The sequence below is a fragment of the Lepidochelys kempii genome, chromosome 22, assembly GCF_965140265.1.
Source record: "Lepidochelys kempii isolate rLepKem1 chromosome 22, rLepKem1.hap2, whole genome shotgun sequence".
In the NCBI taxonomy this organism is placed as follows: domain Eukaryota; kingdom Metazoa; phylum Chordata; order Testudines; family Cheloniidae; genus Lepidochelys; species Lepidochelys kempii.
In genome coordinates, this window is record NC_133277.1 from 19529945 (window position 1) to 19552993 (window position 23049).

Genomic DNA, 23049 nt, shown 5'->3' on the forward strand with positions numbered 1-23049 from the left:
ACTAGAAACCCCCCCAATCATCTTGCAGGGCTGAGTTTGCTGCATCTGCTCCCAGTCTTCAGGGTTCCACATCAGCAGTCACTGGTACTAACTGGCCCCCTTGCCCATCTCAGAAGCGGCACTAAGGACTGACTGGGCCATAGAGATAAACTTGCCTCATGGCCTGATGGGGGAGAGACTCTGGTGTGACAAGCAATAGGGAGGTGGCCCTGAACCTCCCCAACTGTCTTGCCCTGGGTTGTAAGTCGGATACCTCATCTATAATGACACTGCAGTGATGGCCCAGGAAGGGTGATAGGGCTCCAAACCTCCTGCTTTGCTGAGGGCCCATGTTTGCAGCCCAGTCAGTGCCTCACATGCTCTAGAAGAACAGCCCTTTACTTGCTCCACAGACCAGATCCCTGCACCAGCAGCCAGGACCCAGAGACCACACCGGCACCCAGAGTTTTCTTCCTCCTTTGGATCCAGCATGGCAGCGGATAGCGAGCTGCAGCCCATTCGGCTTTCCACTGGATGGCCAGCTCTGCTCCCAGGGCAAGTTCTTCATTGCTGGAGACAAGAGAAGCAGAGAGAATGCAGCCAAATCTGTGGATCCCAGGTGCCATTGCTGGCAAAGCAACTTACTGAACTTTCCAGCAGAGCATGTGTTCTGGAATCCCTGCACAACCCCATCACAGGCAGGTCTTTACAACATTCCCTTTAGTGATAATCACACTCTGTGCAGGGCTGACAGAAAGCACATACCACTCATCCACAAGGGATTCCTGAAAAGACCTGTCCAGAGCAAGGACCTTGGCAGTACGAGCAGCAAAGGTAAAGACTCAAACAAACACAATTAGCTCACCACCCAATGTAGAGCAGCCAAATCTAGAGCTATCTAACATGCCATAGCCCTGGATGTTCCACGCGGTGAGTCATCTATGGTTAGCCAGCTACAGAACCATGCAGTGGCTGTGTCTGATATAGAGCTGCAGGCTTTAGAAGTACCCAAAGCAGCTAAGATCTGGATGCCCCAGGGACGTACTGGCCGCCGCTTCCCGCAGCTCCCATTGGGCGGGAAAGGTGAACCATGGCCACTGGGAGCTGCGGGGGGCCATGGCCATGGACAGTCAACATCGCAAAATGTCTCGCAGCCCACAATCAGCTTACCCTGATGGGCCGCATGCAGCCTGTGGGTTGCCCACCACTGCTCTAGAGCCCCATCCTGAATGTTACTATTCCTCCCTAAAGTGAGCCAAAGGTGGGATCTTTCCCCTAGGGTGTCAGAAAAGCAGGAGACACATGTGGGATTTTGGGACCCATAGGAGGTAGCTCCCTCCAAGCCATCAGCAGGCTGTGCAGTTCTGACCCAACCAGCCTGAGGCCTAGAGCCATTCCTGCTAGAGCAACAACCTTTTGGGCAGGAATGCTCCTCTGAGGGAACATGGGGGTATGCAACAAGTGCAGAGGCTGGCAGCCTTTCTGAAAGCCCTGGAGAAAAGCCGCACTTCCAAGGCTGGGTGCTCTCCCCTGGGAATTAGCAGACCCCAGGGGAGACCTATGAATGCGGTCAATAGCAGGGAGAGGCTCTTAAACCCTCCTGCTGCTGTTCATATACAACCCAAGACACCACCCCCACCCCCACCCCGGCATGTTGGGTGTGTGTGCACGTCTCAGACTCATGTACTTTGCCCTGGGAGTTGGCACGATGGCCTGGGAGGGAGTGATGCAATCTCACCTCTGTTGGAGACGGTAATAATGCTTAGCATTCGGAGTGCTTTCCAGTGCACAAACATTAACTAATGGCTCCTCGCAGCACCTCAAGGATGGGCAGGCATAGAAACAAGCACCGCCACCGAGCCCCAGCCACTGGCACATGAACTCTCCCCTCTACCATCCAGATGCGAAGCCCAGCACTGGGGGAAAAGCCAGGCACAGGGACACCAAGGCTAGAAGAGTTTCACACTAAAGTGCCCAAAGCCAGGCACCTCCAGAAGCAAATGGCTGATTTTCACGACTGCCATTCAGCCACTTGGAACTAGGGGTAGGTATGCAGGACCTCTGAAAATCAGGCCTCCTGTATTTAGGCTGCTAATTTTGGACACTCAAGAGTGAACATTGACTCCAAGTTTCTTTTCAAACAGCCTCCCCAGTTCTGTGCCATTCCGGCTACTTGCACTGTAAACATTTAGAAATCACAGTTTTCACCTCTCACCTTCTCTCATTCCCCAAACACCTGCCCTGTGGCTGGTGCAGCAACCCCATGCCAGGGGGCCTCCTGTGGTACAACAGGAAGAAAGGGATTAACACCAACTAGCTAGTGTGGCCTCAGGCAACTTCTCTGTGCCTCCATTAACTGTCAGTAAAATGGGGGTAATCATGGGTGTGGGGAGGCACCACCAGCTGCACACTTGAAGACTGGCAGATAAGGTTCTAGAAAAGTGCAGAGCATTAGCTTTAGAATTTGAAATGTCCAGAGTCCCTTTGGGGCCAGGAGTTCAGCACGCAGCCTCCCACCCTTTCAGAAACTCCATCACTGTGGGTTAGAGAGAGCGACACAAAAACAAGCTGCCTCATAGCACCTTTTCCTTTTAGACTGATTCTCAGAACAAAAACCAGCTTCCATTTGTCCTGGTCCTGAGAAAGAGTGAGGCAGCAAGAGGTTTGTTATGAATACATGAAACTGTCGCTAAGTGAAGAAGAAAAAAAATACCGATGGCAGAAGGAGGGAGGGGACAGAAACCACATTTTTATTTCTGGTGGCCAGCCAGCCGACTGACTCAGCCAGTTTGGTCTCCTGCCATATAGATTTAAAAACAAAACCCAGCTCTCAGAGAGGGGAGAGCAGGGGATTCAGATGAATGTGCTTTTTTGTTGACTGCAAATGGATTGTAGACCAGCCCAACATGTATTTGGAAAAATGGTTTCTCTATCACACTTTGTCAGTATGGTCTCGGGAAACACAGCACAGGTCTCTGGCCACCATACTACCCTCTGAAAACGCCTTGGTTTGAAAATAAGAAAATAAAAGCCCAAGGCTAAACTAACATCTGCTCCCCCTGCAGATCCCTCAAGATCTTGAAAGAGCTTGAGAGAAAGTACTACTTGTTTGATACGTGCTCCCCTAATCTTGGTAATGTCTATCTTACAGTGGAAAAATAGCCAAGTCAAAGCAATATGCAGTGGGAGAGCTATTCCTGAGAAGCGTGTTTGGCTTTGTGCATGTGTCTAGAAGTGAGAATGACTTGGTTTCTTTCTTGCCAGTGCAATGATCCACAGGTCCCGGGTCTGTGGATCCAAAGCTTGCACACTGCGGGTGTTTCTCCACCTTCAGGGAGACCCACAGTTCCATCTGAGGAATCTGCATATAAGCAGTAGGAGCAGGGAAGTAATTGTTTTTAAATGTTGACTCCTATTTTATTTATCTGGATCCTGTAGTGCCCATGGCACGGCAGCCTTTCATAATGAGTGCACACTGTTCTCCAAGTGCCGTTCGAACATGAATAACTCCCCACACCCTCTGCTGCAGGAACTACCTGTACGGCAATGCTAAGCACCGATGTATTCAGCGCAGTACCAGACACACACAGCTTACAGTCTCACCTGGAGCTATCAGTGAAGTCATAAGGGAAAGAGCACCAGCTGGCACCTCTCTGATTTCTGGTGCACAGATTGCATGCTTTACAAGTACTAGTTGGTGAAGTCTCCTGCATCTCCCGCACAGCAATCACTCACAGAAAGTGGCCAGCTCGGCTAGAATTAATTCTAGACTCACTGCAGAGAATGTGGAGGGAAATTAATTACCTAAGGAATTGGAAAGAGTTAAGGTGGCCACTGTATATTTATTCCCATTTGTAGATGATGAAATTGAGGCACAGAGAAGCTAAGGAATTGCACAAGCCAGTGGCAGATCCAGGAATGGAACCTAGGAGTCCTGACTCCCTATTTCCTGATATTACCACTAAAACAATATTGTCACTCCATGAGCTACTGTAATCCAGCCCTTTCAATTGGCATTTTGTGGACCGTTGTAGACAATACTCCTCTCTATCGGCAACACAAGCACCAATCCCCACACCTCCAAGTTTTGTGAGGCGTCTCAGTCCATAGAGCAGGCACAGAATTCCACATGTGCACACGCTGGGCAGGGGGTCGAGGAGAAAACTGGCAGGTGCAGAGACTCCCTGGAAGAATCATTCTGGAGAGGCCCTGACAAGGCATGCAGGCTTCCCAGTGCTCATAGCACTATACAGAAAGCAGCCGGACCAGTCAACAAGAGGCTGACTGACCGCCAAGTCTAACAACGTCTTCCACAATGAGATCCCTGGTTCAGAGCTTAGAACCAGCAGCCCTGAAGATCTGCAGAGCTACAAGCCCTTGGGCTACTGGATTGGTGTCACCTTTGGAGAAGTTGTTCCAGGAAAAAGAATTGGGGGGGAGGCAGGGAGGGGCAGGGAGCTGGGGTTAGCAGTAGAACTAAAACGGGAGATTTAGTGACTGTCGGGAAAAAATGGCTGCTTTATTGCACGCAGCTTGTTAACTCTGGAGCCTGAAGGTCTGGGAGTAATTTCTCCCTCCCACGTGCTGGGCTCAGTTTGTACTGGGGGTCAGAGGTCAGTGCTTTTCCAAAGCATTCTGGGAAAGAAGCCAACTGGAGCAAGCTGCTAAACACCACTCCTGCAGCACACAGCAAGCTGCTGCACAGAATTAACCCTTTGCATGGCAACGGCTCCGCTGTGTCTGTCCCAGTAAGCACAACGCTGCCCGCTGGGATAAAAAAAAAATGGAGTGGTGGTGGAGGATGATCCTCAGCTGGGGAAGCCTTAGAATATGCTCCCCTCAAAACACCAGGAAGGTGGTGGGGAATCGTCTAAGAGTTCTTTCCCTTGATGGGGGGGGGGGGGGGAGGAGAAGAGAGGAGATGGAGGGGGACTAGCAATGAGTTGTTTTCTCCCCCTTGTGGAGGAGGTGGTAGGGGACCCCAAACAGCTGCTTGCTTGGCTTGCATTTCAGTCAGGCCCTAGCCTGCGGATAGGGGAGATAGCTCAGAAGCAGACATCAGCAGAACAGGAGCAGAGGTGCACCTCCCCAGCTGTGGGAGCCAGTGCGTCAGTTGCACCCATGGCCTGGAGTCAGAACACCAGCATATAAATCTCAACTGTTTCCCAGCTCACCAACAACCATAACTACCGGCAAGGATCAGAGGCGCCAAGAGCGCCTGACATGTTAGGGCTGCAGTGCCCAGCACCAAGCTGGGGAAAGACTGGAGCAGAGAACAGCCAGAGCGATCTGCTTTGTAGTGAGAGATCAAGCTGTACCCAGAACCTAGCCCTATCCCAGCACTAGTCACGCTCAGGTGCAAGCACTAGGGATGGGAGAGAATGACAATTATAGACCACAGGAGACATAGTCCATTTTAGGATGTGAAAGAAGAAACCGTTACTGACTGTAACTGGCTCTTTGAGATGTGACGCAGATGTGTATTCTGTACTTAGTGCAGCAGAGCGTGAGAATTTTTCCTAGCAGTATCCGCACCTAGCCCCTCCTCTGGCTACATGAGGTGGCAGCACCTTGAACCCCCTCAGTTCCTTTGCACCAAATGCCCAGAGACCAGACTCCAATGTAGGGCGGATGGAGGGTGGGTCGTGGAATACACATCTGCATCACATCTTGAAGAACCATCATTACAATAAGCAACCATTTCTTCTTCTTCTTCGAGTAGTTGCAGCCATGTATTCCACTTAGGTGACTCACAAATAGTACCAACCCCAGGAGGTGGGGCTCAGAGTCTACCTAAAAAAGAATTGCAGGACTGCCCTACCAAAACTTGCGTCTGCGGTTGATGATGTGGCAATGGCATAATAGTTTGTAAATAATACGCGTCTACGACCACGTAGCAGTCTGCAAATGTCCAATATGGAGACGTCACTGAGGAATGCTATTGACATTGCTTGAGCTCTTGTAGAATGAGCTCGCACCTGCTGAGGGGTGTAACTGAAGCTATTTCATATACAGTCTTGATACAGAACGTCATCCATTTAGAGGTCATCTGTGAGGAAACCCCTTGTCCCTTCATACGATCTGCATATGACACAAACAGACAAGGTCAAGGATGAAACAGTTTAGTCTGTTCAGACAGAAGGCTAGACATTGACTGACAGCTATTGCACGGAGACATTGCTCCTCTATCAACGAATGCAGAAAGAACCCAAGTAAATAAACTGCCTGGTTCAAACGAAACAGAGAAACCACTTTAGATAAAAATTTGGGGTGCGGTAGTTAAGTCACTTTGTCCTTGGAGAATTGTGTATAAGGAGGCTCTGGCAACAGAGCCTGCCACTCACACTCTTTGCTGATGTCATCGCTACCAGGAACACCGTCTTCTGACACAAAAGCAGAAAGGGACAAGATGTCGGGGCTCAAACGGAGGTCCCATCAAAGCCACTACGATCACGTTAAGGTCCCACAGAGGAACCAGCCCTCAGACCAAAGGATGGAGATGAAGGGGCCCTTTTCAGAATCTTGCTACCTTGGCATTGGACACTCAGATTAATATAGTAATGCACTGCATTACGGGAACAGTCAACTCCAACACCATGACTACCTGTTCTGTCTAACATCGCTCCCCCGCCAATACGCCGAACTGCAGTGACGTTCCACGAAGCTCAGCAAATCCAGGAAAAACAGATGTCTTCCTGTCCACCAAGATCTTGACAATGCCCCCCACAATGTCTTAAGTCCTGCAAGACTTTTTGGGAACATTCATTTAGCTTCATGAAATCAAGCTACAATCAGGAAGAGGCTTGGAAAGCAGATTGGGCTAAACAAGACTTAAAAAATAAGCATCTTGTGCCACATCCCATGCAGAAGGTTCCTGGGTTTGACCTTCCATGGTCATCTTGGTCAACTCTGAACCGAATCCGAACCAACCATAGTAGATGTGGACATCTAATGCACAAATGGAAAATCAAGGACTCCCTGGCACGCAAGCGTGGTTGCCCACAACAGACCATCGACCATATCACTACCTATTGCCCAATTTATAAATATGAAGGACGCATCACTGCAATAAATTCTGCTACTCCTGATGTAGCCATTTGGCTCAATCAACTTCAGGTGAAATTGTAGTTGCTGCTCTACACCAGCTGCATGAAAGAAGAAGGGAGCCCAGACTGAGGGCCCCTCGAGAGCAGAACAGACATTTCTTCTTGTCCTTTGTAGCAAACAGGTTAATCACTGGAATGCCCAAGGCTGCGAAGATGACCAGGAGGACACTTTTTTTCAGGGACCACTTGTGACTCAGGGAAAAAATTCCTGATTAGATGGTCTGCAAGATGATTCTGGACCCTGGGCAAGTGATAAGTTATGGGAGTGACACTCTCCTTAATACAGAACTTAATACAACTTCAAGTATGGTTTCAGAGTAGCAGCCGCGTTAGTCTGTATCCGCAAAAAGAACAGGAGTACTTGTGGCACAACAGGAGTCTCTAAGGTGCCAGAAGTACTCCTAACCTTAAGTATGTGAACCACTGAGCTCCTGATATGGTCCAGAAAAATGTGACAGGCATCGTAGACAGCCTGAAGCTCCAGCATGTTGATATGCAGTGACACCTCCTGCTCAGACCATAGATCCTGAACTTTCAGCAACCCCAGATGTGCTCCCCAGCTCATCATGGAAGTGTCGGTGACAAGGGACCTGGTTGGTAAGGGCCAGATGAAGAGAATGCCCTGACAAAAATTCTCCAGAACCATCCATCACTGGAAGGAGTCCAGGACCAGTGGAGGGAGACAAACCAATCTGTCCAACGAGTGAACAGTCAGACAGGAAACTGTCCTGTGCCACATTCGAAGAGGGCAAAAAACCAACCTTGGAAACTGTACCACCTGCATGGAAGTGTGCATGTGGCCCAAGAACCCCAGGCACATCCGAACTGTCATGGAAGGCAGAGACTGCAGACTGAGGCAAAGGTGGTAAATCACCTGAAAACAGTCAGTTGCCAAAAGAGCTCTCAAACTCGTAGAGTCTGTTGGGGCCCAATGAACTCGATTTTCTGAGCAGGAACTAGAGTTGACTTCCCAGTGTTTAGGATGAGACCCAGGCAGTCAAGTAAGTGCAGTGTAGTGTTGTTGTGAGAAAAGTCTTCCTCTCTGGACAAGCTCCTCAGTAACCAGTCATCCAGTTACAGAAAGATGTGGATTCCTTTCTTCCTGTGGTGTGTCATCACCACAACCATGCATGTGCTAAAAACTTGAGGGGCAGAAGAGAGGCCGAAAGGAAGCACCATGTACTGAAAATGGCACTCTGCCAAGATAAATCAAATGAGAGGAGTCTGTGAAGAGGGACTCGGAAGGAGGATGGGTGGGAGGGCTGGAAAGGAACTGGATGGCATAGTCCAATCTGACAGTGCTTAGGACCCAGCTGTCAGTGGTGATCGAGCCCCAAGCATTGTGAAAGCAAGCCAGTCTTTTCCCCAGATGGAAGAACTAGGGAAAAGGGAGCAATGGCTAGACAACTGCTCTGGACCAAGGAGTCAAAATGGGTGCTTTGGGGGCACCAGGGGAAAGCTTGTTGATTGGCCAAACTCCAGACCTGAATGCCTCCTCCTTTGGGACCTATGCCTCTTTCTGGGGTAGTCCTGCCCTCTCGAGGGAGGGACAGTCTGCCCAGATATGTGCTGCAGATGATACTGCTGCTGTTGCTTCTGCTGATCACTGTAGCGGCGCCTCCGCACTGTTGGGATGTACACCCCCAAGGACTGTAGGGTAGCTCTGGAGTCCTCGAAGGAATTCAGTCTTGTCCAAAAAAAGCTCTTGGCTGTCAAAGGGCAAATCCTCTACAGCCTGCTGCACATCGGGATCAATGCCCAAATTCTGCAGCCAGGATGCCGTTCTCATGGTCATCACCAAGGCCATCACTCTGCCCAAAGTATCTGCGACATCCAGCATAGACCGCAATGAAGTCTTAGCTATCAAACAGCCTTAAGAGATAAGTGCCCGAAATTCCTCCCTGGAGGCTTTGGGCAGCTGGTCTGCAAAATTAGACATAGCCATCCAGTTCACAAAGTCATATTTGGACAGCAATGCCTGCTAGTTAGCAGTGCACATCTGCAAGGAAGAGAAGGTATAAGTCTTCCTACCCATCAAGTCCATTCATTTAGAGTTCTTATCCTTGGGAGTGGCCTTAAATTTGCCCTGCTGACTTCTATTGTTCACTGTGGTTGCGACCAGGGAATTTGGGGCTGGGTGAGAGTAAAATCCCTCAAATCCTTGCACCAGGACAAAACAGCGTTTCTCCAAGCTCTTTGCCGTAGGCGGTACTGAAGCAGACATTCTCCAAAGAACTGTAGCAGGCTCCATTAGTGCATCATTAATAGGGCGGGTGACACGCCACAGGCAGATGGCTGCAGGATATCCAAGTATGGGTATTCTTCTGCAGAAACTCCGCTTAAATACCCAGGAAAGCAGTCACATGCTGCAAAAGGTCCTGGTATGCCTTGAAATCCTCTGGTGTCAAATGAGAGGAAAAGCCAGGCACAGTAGAATCATCCAGGGATGAAGAAAAACCATTTAGCTGTGCCACCCCCAGACTCTGTTCCAGGACTGACTGACTTGGAAGGATGATTCTAGAGGCTCACTGAGGGGAAGGTTCACCAGTGCCTGGGCCTGCAGTGGGTGTTGATAGTCATTGCCATAGACATACTTGATGATCTCTCCTTAGAGCTTGTTGAGGAGTGGGCCCTCCACAACCAAGGAGCATCCCATGGATTCCGTGGAGGCTCCTGGCATGGATAGGACATTGGTGGCCAGTAGGACACAGGCAAGGGGTCCCTGTCCCGACCACAACACAAGCACCAATCCTAGTACTCATAATGCTGCATGAACAGCCTATACAGGTCAAGCAATGGAGAGAAGGAGGAGGATGATCCCGACCTGGATGCTGAGGAATCCCTAACTTGAGGAGACAAAGGTGGAGCTAGCCCTAAGCATGTGAGCAATCAGACTGATCATCTGTAGCCCAGAACGAAGAGAGAACTAGCACCGACGGTGGAAACAGTACTGCTGGCACTGAGTACACATCCGTTGTTTCTGGTGTCAGAAGTAGTGTCCACCCTGAAGTCAGCAATGAGGAGGCCAACGCTGCTGAAGTAGAGGGTGGTGAGTCCTGCCATAGTAACATCAGCAGCGCCGACAGCAAGGGTGCTGAGAAAGTTCCTTGTGCAGAGATTCCTTGTGCAGAGCCCGGCACCAGCCCCACTTCCACTAATTGTGGAAGGGACACATCAGGGTGTGGTGCAGACAGACAGGTTTAGCAGCCCATTCAGCCAATGGGGCTATAAATGACACAGCCCTTGCAAAGTATTGGACCAAGGGAGAGGTTGGGGCAAAAGTTGGGGATTGGTCCTGCTTTGAGCAGGGGGTTGGACTACATGACCTCCTGAGGTCCCTTCCAACCCTGATATTCTATGATTCTATGAACCCTAGGGTGACCTCCACTCTGATGAGGGCCTTGGTGCCAAAGCAGGTCACATGGCTTGTTTCACCAGGTAGTTCTTTAGACAAAGATTTAGACAAATCATGAATGATTTGCAAATTGAACCCTACTCCTTGGTGTGGGCTTTGCCAAAACACAGCAAGTATCGTGTGTGGGGACTGTTATTGGGTATCATTCCCCCATATGACGGACAATGTTTAAACCCTGGTGAGGGCATCACTGGTGAAATATTTAAACTAAATCTAACTAGTGCTAAGTCTAACTAAAACTATACTAAGAGTACTACTTAACTAAATACAATTAGAAAAAAATTACCAAGGAAGAGAGAGGTTGTGAAGTTAGGAACCAGTCAGAGCTCTGACTCCAGCCACAGACGGTAAGAAGAAACTGAGGACGGTCAAGGCAGTGCTGCGTACGTGCTACGAGATGAGGTGCAAGCACTGTCTCTCACAGGTACTTCCAGGAAAATTCTCTGGCTCTGGTGCACTGGCTGAGTAGAATACATGGCTGCATCAACTTGAAGAAGAACAAGGCAGCCCAATGGGTCTGGCGCTCCCTGAAACCCCCACCTCCCACACATTAAAATCACAGCAGCACCTGGAGACCCCATCTGGGTCAGGACCCATTGTTCCAGCACAGCACAGAACCCTGCAGTGTAATCCCTAGAGACAGTGCTTCCTCCCTGTCGCTCACGGAGGATTGTCCTATGCTCCTGCATAAGGAAATCCCTGCCATGCATGGTCCTTTCTCCTAGGACTTGAGCTGGCACCTCCTTCACCCCCGTTGCACACCAGCTCAAATAGTTTCAGTCCCCCTTGGAAATGGTGGCCTATGCTTCCCTTCCCAGGAACACAGCTAAGTGACCAGCCTTTTGGGAAAAGCTTGGTTCCCGGTTTGTTTCCCCTAGGCCTTGACACAGAGCCTTCCCTCTCCCACTGCAGATAATATGCTGAAAGTTACAGTCCTCTTCCCACAGGTCCCCAATTTACCCCAGTCACTCTCTTACAGGCCTCTGGCCCTTGATGTCCCGAGACTCCGAGCTCAGCCACACTCTGTGCACTCACTGATCTTCCCTCCTGCAGTGGGTTCCTAACATCAGTATGAACAATGCTCTGCTCTGTCCAGTGCCTTCTAGCCCAGATCTCAAAGACCTTTAGAATCATAACTCCCATGTAATCCTACTACTGCATCTCAAATGGGCCAAGGAGGCACAGGCAGAGCCGGAGAGAGAACCCAGGAGTCCTGGCTTCTAGCTTTCAAGCCCTCTTTCCTCCAGCTTGGAGATAAGGATGCCAACATCAGCAGCCATCTTGGCACTAACCCTGGTGTCTCCACACCAGCCATCTTTCCCCCACAGTGACTTCAATATCCAAGATGGCTTTTTCTCTGCTCCATTGTGCTCCCCTTTGGACCAGCAACAGGCCTTTACATGGACTTTCTGATTCTCCCCAGCATCTCAGGTAAACACAAGTGTGTTAGCCTCTCCTCAGGCTGCTGACGCCGCTCCCATTTCCAAGGGGAGGTTTTAAACACCATCTGCCTAGGTTCCCTTATCTCTTTAGTCCCTTCCTTCCAGGTTCTGGGACAGAGCTCAGCTGACTGAGTGTGGGAAGGGCTTTGCCATCTCACTCCTCCAATGCTATAGTCCTGGATCACCTGTTCAGGCAAGAGCCTGGCTTCATGAAGCCTTTCGACTTCCTTTCCTAGGGACATGTGTGCACATTTCTGGCCCCCAGCTTAGCCAAGTATCTGCCAGCAAACAATGAGGCAGAGAGTTCCGTTATGGTTTTCAGAAGCATCCCTCACGTGTCACATGAACTCACACACAGACCCATCTCCTAGGGGCCTCAGGCTCTTTCACTCACCTCATCTTCCTTACATGGCTTGTTGTGCCATCAAGAAGGATGGGCTGGTTCTAATCCCAGCTCTTCCTGTGTGACCGTGGCCCACTCACTTCCTCCTTAATGCAATAGGGCTGATCCCAATCATTGCAGTTCAGCACCTTAGTTAATATAAAAATACACCTCAACCTGCTCCCATCCTGCCAGCTGCATGGGACTCCCTGCAGTGCCCTGGCCAGCTGCAAAGAGATCCCTCCAGGCCCTGGCCCCACCAACTGCCCAGATGTCTTCCCCCTCCCCCAAGCCCCATCCTTGCCCTGCTAGTCCCTGTCAAAATGAAACAAAGGCTCTTTAGGGCAGCACCTCCTTCTTGGTTTTGTACATGACCACACTCATTGTTGGTGCCTGGTAATTAAGTGCCATGGCCCAGCAACATGTCTGAAGATGGCCCTTCCCTTGAAAAGCCTCTGCTGCCAGCCCAGAAACACCCCCTTCTCTCACACTGAGACCCTAGCTGTTGCTTAGGTCAATGCCATGGATCTAATTACCTCATCACTTCCTTGTTCCCCCAAATGGTCCCACCCATTGGTCTCATTCTAATGCCAAGCTAAGTATGTTCCTGTATGATTTAACTATTCACTTGTGCCTCTAAGTGCACCCTCCGCTACTGCCCGGTGCCCAGTGCTGGCAAGGGGTGGCACTGTTCCCGCACACAGGCTTTTTGCTAGACAAACTGAGGGGCATTGTGTGACATGTCATTGATAACTCATGTGCCAGGTGCGGTTACTTTATTCTGTATGTCAGCAGTGGATTCTCTGAGCTTGGAGGGGCTTTTGTTGGGCTTTTCCACCTCCTTGCACCAACTGAAAAGACGATGGTAACTATGAGCAAAATCAACTCCATCTCCCTCCACCTGGAGACTTGTGTCTTCTTGTAAAAGCCCTGTTGAAGCTCTCTCTTACACACATCATGCTACTCCCTCCACAAAGCAGCAAATCCCCCACCACATCCATTCACTCCTCATTTCCAAACTCTCATGTTTCTGCCCACCTGCAATCCCTCTAGCTCCTTCTTTCCAAACCTACCTTTACAGTCACCACTGCTGCACCCTCTTTTATCCTCTACCATTTCTTCTGAGTAACAATCCATGCATCTCACCCCTGGGCTGTCCCAAAGCTCACAGGCCAGCTGCCCCTTTATGTTGTTATTTGCTCTTCCCTACCCTCTCTTGGGAGGAGGAGTTACATAATGGTGATTAGTGACAGTGCTCCAGGTCATACTCCCCCTCCTCCCACCTGTCATTAAAATTCCTGCAGGGAGATGGGAACTTGAATTCTCAAGAGATTTTCCATTTCTCCACCACGTTTTGTCTCTGTTGTAGCTGCACATGGGATGGCATCGTAGGCCACACCCCAACAGGCACATACCCATCTCCAGAGGAGCTTTGAGGCTAGAAGCACAAACCCTATAGCTAAGGAGCCTCAGAGAATGTGCATCAAGGAATGAGAAGGTTGGGGAGAAGGCAAAAGTTGGACTTCAGACTACCACCATCTTCCCCTCCTTTGGTGCCCCATGTACATACTCACAGAATGCCACCATTCTGGAGCGTCTGTATGTTTGCACACAGGGACCCAGCGCAGCAAGAGGCCAAAATAATAATAATCAAAAGCACTCCAAGGCTGGGGGACTGGAGTTGCTTCTGTGACTTGTGTAGGCACTGAGTCTCCAGGTCACTGTCACAGGGGAAGAGATCCATTAACTGCTTTTCTCGAGACCACCGGGAGGCAGAGGGGGGAATATGAGAGAGTTTCTTGCCCCAGTTAGACACAGTAGGAGGAAACAGACACTCATTCTTGGGGAAAGGGACTGGTTGCGCAGCCGCAGCAACACACTGTATTGGCAACCCCACCCTCCACGGGATACATTTGAGCCAGACACCAGACTCTGGTATGTGGCCTTAAGTTCACATCTGACCCCCACCTGTATCTACTCCAGCCAAACCAATCCAAGCTCCAAATGTCCCAGACCACGTATGTCTGGGGCCCCGGGCTCCAACTGGAGACTAGCCTGGAGGAGGTTTGCCTGTCACAAGCCAGACTGGAGCAAGTGACACCCAGGCTCCCTGAAGCCTTTCGCCTCCATCCTCCTCCCTAGATTTTTAACCTATCATTCAATGAGAGGGAAAGCTGCTTGGATATTAGCCAGCTCCAGGGAAACCACCATTTCAAGGTCCAGTGAAGGAGCCCATCAGAGCGGACGGAAGCTTTGGCTGGGGTGGGGGAGTGATGTAAAGAGCAACTCAGTTCAGTGGGAAGCCATTGTGGCCTGCCTACCAAGAGGTGGTTGGGGGAGGAGGCAGCAGATGTCTGCCAAAGGCCCACCCTGCTCCAGCCCAGCAATAGGAAGGAGGCAGGGGCTTGTGCCACTGCTGCTGCACTGTAATTGAACAAACATGACAGTTTGTACTGAGAAAGCTTAAGTTGCCTTTTTCCTCCAATAACCACTGCTGTGCGAGATGTGAAGCAGAAATCCCAGGACCCTGAACTCAGGGTCAGAGAAAGAGATCAGGACAGTGATTGGAGAACCTAGATCCAAGGAGGGAAGAGCTCCACAATAAAACCCAGCAGTCCTGCACCAGGAATCACAGGCAGACACAGCACAAGTGGCTCTCTCAGTGTATTCGGTGGAGCTGCAGGCCCTTGTGCCAGGGCTGCACTTGGGCCTGAGCCCCCCCAGACCTAGTAGATAATACTCTGCCCCATCTCAACGTAACCAACAGACAGTTACTGAAACCCCTCCCCACCTCACAGTCGTGTGGCATAGATGCCAGACATAGTGACAGTATGTCACTAGGAGAAACAGGAAAAGACCCCAGGAGTCCTGACTCCCAGTCCCCAACTTTAAGCACTAGACAATTCTAACCCCTGTCAGGGACTATTCAGGTTTACAATTTCACCCCTCCCACATACACTTGGGAGTGAAGGCCTGTGTTTTCCCCCTCCATTTTTCAAACAGATGATACAGAATGCAGCAGTCAGCTCCTTGGCAGGAAGCCAGAGAATCTAGACCAAGCCAAGTCCCTTCTCTGCAGACGTGAGGAATCAGCTGGGCTCTAAGGCAGCCCACGTGGTTCTGGTTTCCTGTTTCTGGGTAGAGAAGGTTTGCTCCCTTGCTGCAGTATGAGGCAGCCTGGGGAAGCTTTGCACTGAGGTTCTCCCTAGTAACGCATCCTGCTGGGCACAGTGGCAGAGAGAAGCTTCTAGATCTCAGCCCCCACTTTACCTTTCGACTCTGTTTTGTGCCACCTGGGATGAAGAGTCCCAGGAGAAGAGAGTATGGAGAGGGGATAAGGAGCAGAGATAGCACCAGGGAAGAGAGCCTACTCCATGGCACCAGAGCCCCCATTAGTGATGGAAATCCTGAACCTAGCCCATGTGCCCCCATAGATGCAGAGACTAAACAGCCCAAAAAGGCCAGATTCCCCTCTCATGGCTTGTATTATTCCCAAGGACCTTAAAACCCTGAGTACAAGTATAGCTGCCCTCCATTTACAGATGGGAAGACTTGGCCAAGGCCACACGGTGGACTCCATAGTAAAACCTGAAATGAAACCCAGGAGTCTGGACTCCCAGACCCATTTCCCAATCACTGATTGTGTGGTCTCCCTCAGCTTGTTTCCACTGCTGTTCATATCAAACAATTCCTGGTCTTTTCCTAGGGCAGATGGAGGCATCAGCAAGTATCAGGGCAGGTGTGGATTCTCAATATAAAGTTAATTATATGCAAAATTAAATTGGGGCTTGTGATTCCTAGCAAGTTGCCAGGGTACCTTTGGGGTCAGGGGCAAAGCATGGGCTCCCCCTGCTCTGAGCTATGATCCCAATCTCTCTCCTCCTCAGACCTCGACTCAAGAGACATATATTTGGAACTAGCCTTGTGAACTGAAGTGTTCCCACTGATATAAGACCAAGACTCAAAACAGAGTTTGGACAACCATAATTCTGCTGTGGGAGCAGGGCAGGGCCATGGTCATATCCATCTGACCCTCATGTTGGGACGGATGAAAAACAAGACTTTGAGCTGAATGCTGAGTTTAACAAGTCAGATACCATAGCCAGCTGATGCGCGCGTGAGGAGGCAAAGGCCTGTTGTCCATAAAGTGATGGAAGGGTAGAAGAAACAATAAGAGCAACAGGCACCTCCAGATCATTTTCCAGGTGTGTTTATTAGCTTAATTCTTCTTCCACTTTATACAAGAAGGAAAATACGAGTCACTGAGTGCCCTGACAACAGTCACAAATACAGCTACAAATAGCAACTACAGACCCAGCCATCCCACTGGGCCCCAGCCAACAACGGCCTTAGGTTGCAAACCTAAGCAGCAAGAGGTGGAAATTCCCTAGACAGGGGGAGGGCTGATATTACCCCTGCCACCACTTCCTGCTGCTTCCAAGCAACCAATCATCACTGCAGCCCTACCCAATTTGAACCTCAGCCCACCTTCATCCACGCCCCAATCACAGCCAGATACCACATAAGGCAACTTACTGTTCCAGCTGGTTTTGGTGAGATGGATACAGAGTGCAGTATAGACGCTGCAGTGTCACAACAACACCTTCCAGGACCTGCAAACACATGAGAGGGGCAAGTATTCTCCCCTTTGACAGATGGGGAAACTGGTGCACAGAGAGGGCTCATAGCAAGGTAGTGACAGCCCGCAAGAGAACCCAGAAGTCCCAGAGTAGATTTGTTCAAATGTGGTTGAGGCTTTCTGAAATTAATCTAAAAATTGTGCTACTGCAACTTTAGATTAAAATTTCTAATAAACTGAATGATTTATGCTGGGATTTTAAATGCCACAGCTCACAGGGGCTTTTATTTTAATTTTACAAAACTGGCTAAACAAAATATTGAAACTTAAGATCCTGACCCTGCAAACATTTAAGTAGAAACTACTCTGAGGAAGAGTCCCAGTGACTGTCATGCGTAAGCATTAGCAGCAATCAAGAGCTAAAATTTTATTTTTATTAGAGACTTCTCTTAGTGGCATAAAATCTTTGTTACTTCAAAACAAAACAGCTTCAGTGTTATCAAAGAAAAGTTTGGACTTTCAATACATTAACAAAATGATTGTGACTTTTCTTATACACAGGCCCAAATTTTCAAAAATTGGTTTCTAACTCCATATTTAGGTACCTACGGTACCTTGAGATTTTCAAAAGCACCTGAAGTGACATAGGAGCTCCCATTGATGTTAGCACGCAAATGCCGATGGAGGAGCAAAGCCTGGTCAAAGCACTGCCACTTTACTGACTTGTGGAAGTTCAATACATCAGAAAGTGTTATCAGCTGTAAATATAGCACAAGCTATTTGCTTATCTGTTTTGCATTTGAGTTTGTGTTGTTCTCACAGCAAGGATGCTAATGAAAGGCCTGGACTTATCTTTTTCAGCATAAAAAAGAATTTTAAATATGAAACTTATTAGTAGAAAAAAAATGCTGTGTAAAAACTGAAACTCTTCTAACAATTAGGAAACTAAGAAATAAGTACAAAACATCCACTTCAGCAATTTAAGACTATAAAATGGGAAGCCACTGCTGGCATCATGCAAATAAAAAAATCTGCTGAAATTTTTAGTTTGTTTGTTTGAAAGCATGATATTTGTCAACCTGGAGAAGTCTCAACTCCCAGTCTCCAGGGCAGTTACTGACACTGTAGCACACAGATACAGCCATTTGAAACCACATGGTCTGTATGTTCTTGAGGCCTGGGGTACACACGCCAACAGCCATTTCATGCCCAACCACCCCAATGCTGTGCCATCCCACCAAGGCTTCCATTCTGGAAGAAGTCTGGTGGCTCACAGCCCTAGCAGCTCTCTTCACACGTTCAGTGGTAGCTGCCCAAGGAGTGAAAGCTAGAAGCAGGCCAATGTGGGGGAAAGTGAGGAGTTTGCTCTTTTCTGTAAACCCAGCAGCAACCAACTCAGGTGGCAGATTTTGTTCTATAAGTAACAGACAATGAGAGAGTCATTTAAACCCCTCCAAGGCCTTTTCTACAACAGGCCCTGTAGAACAGGGTTCAGAATTTGGTTATGTACACAGTGGAGGTCATCAGTCTTGGATTTTTGGTGGTGCAGAGGGAGGATTTCTCCATGAAGACCAGGATACAGACTAACCCATCCTTTTCCTGGCCAAAAACCAACTCCTGTGCACCATGTTCAAGGGAATCCTGAAACCAGCAGAGCCCTAGTGAACACAGCTCTGCCCAAGAGAGCAGATAGGGTCCGTCTCCGACTCTGGGCTTTAATGGAGGTCATTTAGACTGCGCTTCCAGAGACTGCCAGAAGCCAACATGGCATGCAAAAAAAAACCCCAAAAAACCAAAGACACAAAAAACCCAACCCTGACTGTATGTACTTGCATCCAGAAACTTCCCCCCGCCCACGTGTTCACATACACAGAGTACCCTCAAACACACCTCCAGTTCTGTGCTTTATAGCAAAGCACCTACATTGCCGAGAGAATGGCTGCTTCCCTCATTTTTCAGACCCAAACTTTTCCACTCCCCCGCTATCAGCCCTGTCACTCTGATGTGAAGATAACCCAGTACAGACTCAATATTCCTTCACCAAGTGGCACTGAAAGGTACTGAGCCTCAGCCCAAACCCGGGCATGACCTGAGAGTCACTTGGGCCTTAGTTCTGGAAGTGCAGACATCAACAGGGGCTACAGGTACTTAGCTGCCCCTAGAATCAGGCCCCAGACCATGTTAGTTCTGATGTAAAATGGTACATTGCAGAATAACAAACACGTCACATCCCAGGAGCACCTGGGACCCCGTGCTGCTCCCATCCCACCCTGCTATTCCCCTGAAACCAGACACCAGTGGCAGCTGCAAGTTTGAAGGGGGAGGTCCAGTGCTGGTTCTCAGCGAGGAAACATTGAGATGGCTGGATTCATACTCTGCAGCTGGGGGAGGGAGGGGCGATTTGAGAGCACCCAGTCTCCAAGCTTTAGCCCAATAAAATCCAGATTCCACCCATAAAATCTGTTAGAGAAAGTGGGAGGCTGTTGCTCACTTCCCAGGTTGGGGAGGGGAGGTGGCCCATCACTCACTGCCCTGGGGAGATATACCCTCCAGTCCCTGTGCAGCTGAAAGAGGAAGGAATGGGGCACAATTCTGGTGCCTGCTCCCCACTCCTCAACTTGCTTTGGGGGCTGCCAGGCTTGCTGAAGCTGCCACATCAAATAGCCACCCAGAGCAACGCTCCTGACACGAATAACAAACAAAGCCCTCAGAGCGGGACCAACACAAGACTTCATCCACCCAGGGCAATGCACTGCCCACATCTGATGCTCATTCACTCTGACCGGCAACAGCTGATACCTACAGATCATGCAGAAACACCTCTTCACCCAGAGAAGGGGCTGTGCATCTCCCCAGGCAGCTGCATTTTTATAAATTCCACCCCATCCCCTCCCTACAGATCCCTATGGGCCATGAGAAAGGAACCGGCGACACCATGAATGCACACAAGGTAGAAGCTGCATGTCAGGCCGCTACACAGCGAGGGTAGGAGCCTGATCACAAGGCATGGACACGTGGGCAACCCCCTGCCCAGACACTCTGGCCATGCTAAATCCTAGTCCAAAGGGCCCCTCACAGAGGAGTGGGTGAGTTCACAAGGTCTGCCTCCTTAACAAGAGACTTTCAACTCCAGGCTGCCACCTCCAACCCAGCCCACCACAACACCAATGTGACCAGCCGGCAGCTGTTGAATGATTACCTATAAGCAAACTGGTGGCTTCCAGGAGATAGTGACCATGCCACAACTGATCGCTTGCTGGCAGTCTCAACAGAGGTCCCAGAGAGTCTGCATTCCCCTTTCATTCTAGTTGAGACCACTCCATAACAAGGGGACAAGGACAACACAGGGCAGCCTGATCTGTGCATGTTCTGAGAATAGAGAGGATGTCAGTCTCCAGAGATAGTATTCTGGTACCTTTCACCACCAGTGCACTCAGACATGCTCTATCCTAATCACCCCCGGGTTCTGGAGTGACTTTGAGCCACCTGGGGAGCAGATTCAATCTGTGAACAGACCAGGCTCCTGGACTTCCTTGCGTCAAGAAGGGCCGTGCTGCTCCTAACCCCTTTCTCCCCATGAGATTATTGCCTGGCACTATGTCACTAATGCATTCTGGGGAGGGGCTGTCTAATTGACTCTGCAGGGTGGGGCCTCTGGATGCTGCCACAGTAGAAATAATAAAACTCTGGTTTTTATATTTCATTTAAACACATAATTAGCAAAGATTAAATGACTAGTAACTATCCTGGCAGCCAGTAGCAGAGTTCCCCATTGTCTGTGTGAGGAGCATTTGGACAAGTTCACGCATCAATGCAAAATTATCCACCCATATGTGGCTCCCAATTCCTAGCACCTGAGACTTTCCTCCCCTCTCCTTCCCTCCCACTGAGTCAGCAGTATGCCAGCTGGGGGCAAACTTTCACTGTTCCTTCCAGCTCTGCTAAGCACACAGCAACAGATGACAGGTGGTTTGTGCGCTGCAGGGGACAAGGGGAGCTGTTGGGCCTGTCCCCACAGAACTATTTCCCACTAGAAAGCCAGAGGCTCAGGTACACAGGGGCTCAGTATTTCATGAAATCCAGGCTGGTGGCCTGGTCCCACGCCACTATCATTCACACTCCTGCCTCCCCAGGGCCTGTCACTGCTTAGTGGGTACTTCCTGTTCCCACTGCACAAGTCTCTGAAATCTCCTTTGCTCCACCATGTTCCCCACCCCCATGGCCCTTTACAGGTCTTACCCCATATTGTACACAGCTCTGAAAGGGTGCAGCCATGACAGTTTCACTCTACCATGCACCAATCACTAGCATCCCCACTCCAATGCACATTGGTTGAGGGGGGCAGCGGGTTACGGCCATAAGTGCTATACAAAATCCTTCCTGTCTTCTTTTCCAAGCCTCCCATCCCCCACTCAACTGGGACCCCCTCATAAAAATAAGAAGAGACAGACGTTACTGGCATTTCCTTTCTCTGAAAAGGCTGTAAAATTTTCCGAGCGCAGCCAGAGCCAGAGTGAAGTTTGTCAGGAGCTCAGCTCATTAAGCGGCTGCTCCGGGAGCCCCGCGGGAGGTGCAGGCTGCATAATTCAAAACAGCTTGGACCCTGGAAAAGAAAATAGAAACCAGGCCCCAAGAATGCAGGGAGGTTCTCTCAGGCACCAAAAATGGGGAGGAGGTTCTGAGCTCTAAGTGTAACCCACCCTGCTCTGGGAGCACACCCCTCCGTGGGGCTCTGGAAGAGCCTTGGCCCCATCAGAAGTGCAGTGGCCAGCCTGAGAGGACCTGGCACCAGGCAGAGGAAATTCCAAGCCTGTTGCTTCTGGCAGCCAAGCTGGGCCCTGGCTTGGTCCTCGGCAGCCTGGAAACTAGCTACTCAGCAATTTTCTTGCCATCCAGAGGGCTCATTCTAAACCACAGCTTCACCCCTCTCAAAAACATCACAGCCCGAGAGGCAGAGAGTTCTGGAGGCAAAACTTATTTTTTGAACAACCACCAGCACCGAGCTGGCCCCCAAGCTGTCCTCAGTGACAGTTCTGGAGTTCGGAGCTGCTGCCCTGTTTATGTCCAAGGGACAGGGGGGGCAGAAGAAACTTGCTCAATCCAGCCCTGTTTCTCTCCCCAGTTTCTCTCTCTCCTTGCCAGGGAGAAGTTCAAACATGGCTGTGCAGACACTGGACACAAGCAGCTTTCAGCTCAGTCTAACCACCCATGCTTGAGCCTAAGCTGTGGCCAGACTAGCTCCACTTATGTCTCATCTGACCCAATCTCCACTCGGGACCAATGCAGGATGGTCTCCTACCAAGGGAAGGAATGAAGGCAGCTACACTACAGGGCATTACACTGTTCATGTCAGAAAGTCAACTGGAGTTTCATCCCCTGGCTCCTAGCCATTCTCCCTTGGAGCACCCCAAACAATTCCTCCCCATCCCAGCCAGTTATGCTCTCAGAACACTCAGACATTTGGGTCTCCCAAAGCCTCAAACTATGCATATTTAGTGCCCTGCCTAGTCCAAGTTCAAAATCCCAAGCCCACTAATGACAAGAGCCTCACATTATATCATCCCTAAGGAGCCTAGAACACTTCAGTACCCAACTGCATGAGGCAGAGATCACTTAACCCACTATTGAAATGCAGCCATCTCTGGCATGGACTATGACAGCTGTTTACCATTGCATAAAAACACCACACAATCATTTAGGTCAGAAAGAGAAGGAGATCATTGTATCCACTGAGCAAGTTAAACCAGTATTTGCTTTTAAAGAAGACTGAAATGCTCAGTCAAGTCTTTATCTGTATGATGTGCTGATTGACACAGGCCTGGCAGGGCAGTTATCACTCCTGGATATAAGTGAGGTGGGGGAATCCACCACATGGGCATCTACCACAGCCAGGACAGGCCACATACATCGTGACTGCGGGCAGTGCAGCCTCCATTGGCTTCAGTGGAGTTACACGCCTTTACAAAAGGACTGAATTTGGCTCTAGGGGTTGAAGCTTGATAGATCAGGAAGATTCTAGAGGAAACATCATGTCGCTGGCAGGTTGGGATGAGTTATATTGACAGGGGTAGTGTGGGGGAAACTTGCCCTGCCTCTGCCCAGGCTGCTCCTGCTCTGCACGGATAGAGAAGACACCAATCTCTAAG

The 23049-nt window shown here is 49.8% G+C and overlaps 1 protein-coding gene across 5 annotated transcripts in view; it reads right to left on the reverse strand.

Annotated features, from left to right (window-relative positions):
• The window catches only part of BCL9L (BCL9 like), a 91400-nt gene that overhangs the window by 57985 nt on the left and 10366 nt on the right, over window positions 1-23049 (reverse strand). The window contains exon 2 of one of the 5 annotated variants that reach the window (XM_073320635.1): window positions 395-549. The exons of 2 other annotated variants lie outside the window; for them this stretch is intronic. The gene's annotated coding sequence lies outside the window, so the exon portion shown is untranslated. 2 more of the 5 variants (XM_073320634.1, XM_073320638.1) reach the window with 2 other exon arrangements.